Source organism: Mustela erminea, chromosome 3 (genome assembly GCF_009829155.1).
Source record: "Mustela erminea isolate mMusErm1 chromosome 3, mMusErm1.Pri, whole genome shotgun sequence".
NCBI classification, from domain to species: Eukaryota; Metazoa; Chordata; class Mammalia; order Carnivora; family Mustelidae; genus Mustela; species Mustela erminea.
Window position 1 is genome coordinate 40,046,995 of NC_045616.1, and position 5,581 is coordinate 40,052,575.

Genomic DNA, 5,581 nt, shown 5'->3' on the forward strand with positions numbered 1-5,581 from the left:
TGGTTAAAGGAATTAAAAGGGTAAGGAAAGTTCTTACCTAAGAAGCTTTCTGGCTTGAGACTCGTGACTACCAAACCACACAGTTTCCAGGGCTGTGACGGATCTTTAATCTCAGTTCACATATACAAAAACAAAGGTACTAAGCAAAAGGCCAAGCATAAAGTTAACTTCATTTCCCTCAGGATGCCCCTCAACCTGGCTTGCTTCACTAACTGAGCTCGCAGAGCCCAGGACAGTGTATGCAAAGCCTAAGAAATTCTGCACATATCCAGCAGATGGATGCATTCTTCCTAGGAGCAAGAAAAAAGTCAGAGATGCCACTGATGTCCCACCAAATACATACAGCCTATCTCATGAGTCGTTTCCAGATGGAATTCTTGTCCATCCTTTGTGCCAAGCCAAAATTTTTTAAATGGTTTAAAAAAAAAAACAACCTTCACTAAGAATCCTGTAACTGTTTTAGTCAAATTTCCAGAGTTAATCAGGGGCCTATCAGGCCTGAAGTGTTCAAGTTCCAACTTATTAAAAATATTACATTCGATCTCTGTACTTTTTTCTAGGTATTATAATATAACGTCCTTTCTCAAAGAGTTGAGGAAAAAAATGTATGTGGGCACCATAAACTGACTTCTTCACTGAAGAAAACTGAATTAGAATTGAAATTTCTATAGCTTTTAATATTTGATTACCAAATCATACATGTATGGATATGCTCCTCTGAGTTTTCACATTCTAAAAACACATAATTTTATTACCAAGAATGGCTCCCAAATGATGAAGCAGCATTTGAAAGTTCATTTCAGAAAACACTTGCTTAGCTAAAAATTTTATTCCAATTTAGTAGTAGATTGGCCAAATAATGATCTTAATGGGTCTTCAATAATGTATTCTTTACCTCATTCTACTTGCCATACATAGTCATGAGAATATATTTAATGTCCATATAAAAATATGAAATAAAAACATTATTCTCTCATTTGGATTGAAAGCCTCTTTAGGACAAGGAATATATTCTATATTTATCTTTGAAAGCTCATAGCACAATTAGGAACTCATGAAATGTCTATTAAGTCAGGAACCATTTCATACCAAGTCTAAAGCTGACTTTCTTAGGCCATTTACTTGCCTTCTTCATACTGTAATTAGAATGGTGCTAACAATCCTTCTTGTGCCTGCGATTTTAAACTGAAAATTTGCCAACGCTAGGGCACATATCGTTTGTCCCAGCTAAATGTCTGGACTGACTTACTAAAATAAAGGTCTATTTCCTGAATTGTTAAAATTAGAAGCAAATTTAAATTTCAGTTAGGACTGGAAAAGAGATCATAAAGATTGGCAAACATGGGAAGCACACACAATTGTTATTTACCCAAAGAACGGGGCCATAACGATCTTTTACCATCTGAATTCCTATGACCACAGAAATATGTAAGATCCATAGCTTGCTTGATACTCGGGGATTCGATGGGGGAGACACGACTTCAACTCTGAATACTAATGACCAGATCCGGAAACACGAGCCTTCTATCCCAACAAAACTACAACCCAAGTCACCTGGAGACAGAGGTACATCTCAGCCCTAAGGTCCTGACTCAGGGGACTAGAACACAGGACCTGCCATCGGGCAGCTTCCCGAGACGGGAGACGTGGCTCAAAGTCGAGAAACACCCCTAAGTCATCCCAGCGAACCTCCACGACGACCCTCAGCAGTGGGCAGGGCGGACGCACCTTTTGCAGACGCGAATACAGTGCCCAAAGGGTCGCGCGCGTCCCCAGGCCACACACAGAGCAAGATGACTGAAACCAGACTTCAATCCCGATTGAACTCCAAGCGGTGGATCTTCTCCATCCCGCCTCTGAGCTCACCCTTCGAGGGCGTATTACAGACACTCTCCGGCCGGCAAAAACGGCAGGAAGGGGAGCAGAGCCGGGCAAGCGCCCGAGAGAGGGGAAGGGATTTCCATCGCTTCCCGGCACTTCCCCGCGGATACTCGAGCACCCCAGGTCGCTCCCCAGCTCCAGCCCCGCTCCCAGCGCGGCGGCCCCAGCTTCCCCCACCCCCACCCCCCCATTCACTAGTCCTCAGGGGCAAGCCGGGAACCCAGGAGGCTTTCTCACCGGTTCCGAGAGTTCCCCAAGTTGGGGGCAGAAAGAGCGAATGAGCCAAGGTGCCGACAGGGCGAGGGCGCAAGAAGTGCGGAGGTGAGAGAGGCAGGAGGGGCTGGGGGACCCCTCCCGGGGCGGCCGAGGCCGCGGTGGCGGCGGAGCGGGGTGGTCAGAGAGAGAGATCAGGGGAGGGCGAGGAAGGCTCGGTCCCGGCGACGCTCCCCGGCCGAGGTGCTGGGTTCCCCGGGACTCGCAGCCCGGGAGGAAATCAACAACCGCCTCGGGCGCCGGGAAGCGGAGGGAGCCGAGGGAGCAGGGTCCCCGCCCCGGCCCAGCATCTGCCCAACTTCCCGAGCCCCCTCGGCGCTCCCACCCCCAGCCTTGCCCTGTCCGCCCCGCCGCAGTGGCGGCGGCGGCGGCACCAACCTGCGCGGCCGCGGGCACAGTCCGGGACGGAAGCCGGAGCCTGCGGGCGGCGAAGCGGCGGGCGCGGCGGGCGGAGTTAGTTGAGAGGCTCCGGCTCCCTGGGCGGGGACAGGCTGAGCACGCGGCGGCCGCGGCGGGGGCTCCTTCCTCCAGGCGCGCGCGGGGCCCAGCCCGGTCCGCCGCTCGCCCTCTCCTCCCGGGCAGGGCTCGCAGTCAGTCCCTCCCCCGGGGCGGCTCCGCGGTTCCCGGCCGCCCCCGGGCCCGCCTGGCGCTCGCCGCCTGCGCTCCGCCCCTGCCCCCCTCGGGCGCGGGGGCCGCGGGGGTTGGGAACGAGGTCCCCGCGGAGTCTCCTCCTGGTCGCGCGCAGCTTCCCGGGGTTTCCCTGCGGGGATCGCTCGTCCTGGGTGTGTGGACCCACGTGCGGGCAGGAGGTGACCAAAAGCTGGAACTCGCTCAGGAGCCTGGGCAAGGGGGAGAAGGCTGGGCCTGAAAGTCTCCTTTTGCTCCCCCCGAGCCCCGTGTCCCTAAAAGCAGCCCTGCTAGGTGGCCACGCCGGCCGCCGGGAAACAGGCCGAGGAAAATGTCCGACTCTCCCTCCGCCCAGCGCGGGGCTGGGAAGACATTTCCCGGGGAGAACCAAGGACCCCACCCCACCCCCTGCTCCGGGCCGCCGTGGAGAACTCGCGCAAAGAGAGGGTACGGAGCTGGTAGACCGGCCACCGGGGTTGAACCTGTGGAGAAGGTGCAGTGTCTGTCTATCCACATTCACACCCCAGCTCGGTCACTGCTTCCAGATTCCCTCGCTCAGGTCTTCGCAGTGCTTTGCTGTCCGCACCCCCGGCCTGAGGGGGACCCTTTCTCCTAGCCTAGCTTCTCACCTCTGTCTGCACATCCTCCACCGCGCCCAAAGCTTCTTAAGCCCGCAGCGCGCGCAGGGCGCACCCTCTGACTACTTCGCCCCTAAAATGTCTGAATGAAACTCAGGAGCCAATTCCTTCAATGCCTCACCCCAAAGCAGCAGAAAACGGAGTGCCGGGAATCCGGGAAGTTTCAGCTGGAAAGTCCTATACCCATGAGGTATAGATCGCATTGATCCCACACACAAACTGATACACCTTTACTTCGAGGGCAGTGTTTGCCACTGTCTGTACCCCGCTGTAGGTGACTTGGGTGTGTTCACCTCGTTTTTTCTCTCCCCAGCGCCAGCCACTTCTCTTCTCCCTAAATCCCACCCTCCTTTCCCCTAGCCTCACCCATCCCAGCTAACAGCATGCATCCCTAGCACAGGACTCTGGTTTCTTCAAATAGCTGAACGTCTGGGGGTCTTCGGGCTGAGGGGTTAGGGAGCAGAAGAACAAGCTGGGAGAAGAAACAATGAAGAAGATGAAGAAGCAGCCATTGTAGGAAAGGAAGCAAGGAAGGAAAGTGGAACCCGAGTGAATATGCTGGAGAAATGCTGTAATGAATGAGAGGCAAAGCCCTCCAAGCAGAGGAGAACTCCCAGACAGAAAAATCCCTTTCACCATTGGGAAACCACCAATGCTTGCAGTGGATAGATTGGAAAATTTGGACTACCTCCCACCACAGTTCCCAGAGAGCAGTGAAGGGTCACCGATAAACTTCAGGACCTAGAGCATGCCTTCACCAGTCCCACTTCTCAGCCTGACTTCCTGGGAAGGTTGATGACCCCAAGCTGTTAGCCAGTGATGAAAAATTCATCCTGGAAAGGGATGGTCGTTGAGGAGACGCAAGAAAGTACAGTAGTGTCAGTTTACAGCTGGCCTGGCAGTTCTTTGCTTTAGGCATCCTTTAACTCACTTACCCCTCCTTCCTGGCCTGGGCTATTACCGAAAACAAGTTTGTACCTGGGACTCTTCCTTAAATTAAGAAGTCACTTTTGAAGAGAGAAGAAGGAAGTGGGGAGGGACAGTGGTCCTAAGATGGTGACGGTGGTTATTTTTAAGTTCAAGTTGGTGTATTTTTATGTCAAGATGATTTTCCTGTTCAGTGAGTGGCCACATTTTTACCAGAAAATGTGGGAGAATGGCTGGGACAACGCTTTCAATATTACCAGACGGCAGCGTTCTTTCAGACTCTCGAGGTCCTGGTGGGCACAGCCACGGATTCACCTTCACTGACATAGAACCAGTGTGCCTGAGGAAGCCACCACCAAGCCCAGAAGTCAGACATTACAGCCATAGGGCGTTCCAGTCTGTGTACGGTCCAGCCACCCAGACACACAGGCTTAGCATGTGATTATAGAGGGAAGCCAACCATTCACACTTAGTAGATGAAAAGACTACTTTCCTGACCTCAGGGCCCCACCTCACCTGAGGCTATCTCCAAACTCTAGAAGTGTCATTACAGAAGCAGTCCCTCATGCTCCAATTTTACCTCTGAAGAGAGGCTCCCTCAAATTTAACGATAAAATCTCCTTTCCTTCCCTTACTTCTTCCACCACACAAAAGCTCAGCCATTGAAAAGTTCAAGCAGCTAGAAGAGACCTGGCCCAATAAGAAGTTTCTCCTTGTCTGCTCATTAAAAGAAAAATCATCCGTGAAATGGAAACTTACTGAACTTAAATCCTTTCTGAAAATGTTAATCCCTCTACATGTATTAGTATTTTAATTTTAAATAAATGATACAATCTGGTAGGGATAAAGGGACCAGTAAACGTGTCCATGTAACTGGAGGGGATAAAGGGTCCAGTTTTTTCCTGGGAAAGTTCTTATAGCTAAAAAGAATGGGAGAGTTTATTTACAAGAAGCAGTATTGGTCTCAGGTACTATTACAGAGTAGATGGAGATGGACATTCCTCCATAAACCTCCCTTCTTTTCTTTTTTTTTTTTATTCAATTTATTTTTTTTATTTTTGCAGCATAACAGTATTCATTATTTTTTCACCACACCCAGTGCTCCATGCAATCTGTGCCCTCTATAATACCCACCACCTGGTACCCCAACCTCCCACCCCCCCCCCCCACTTCAAACTCCTCAGATTGTTTTTCAGAGTCCATAGTCTCTCATGGTTCCTCCCTTATTTTCAATT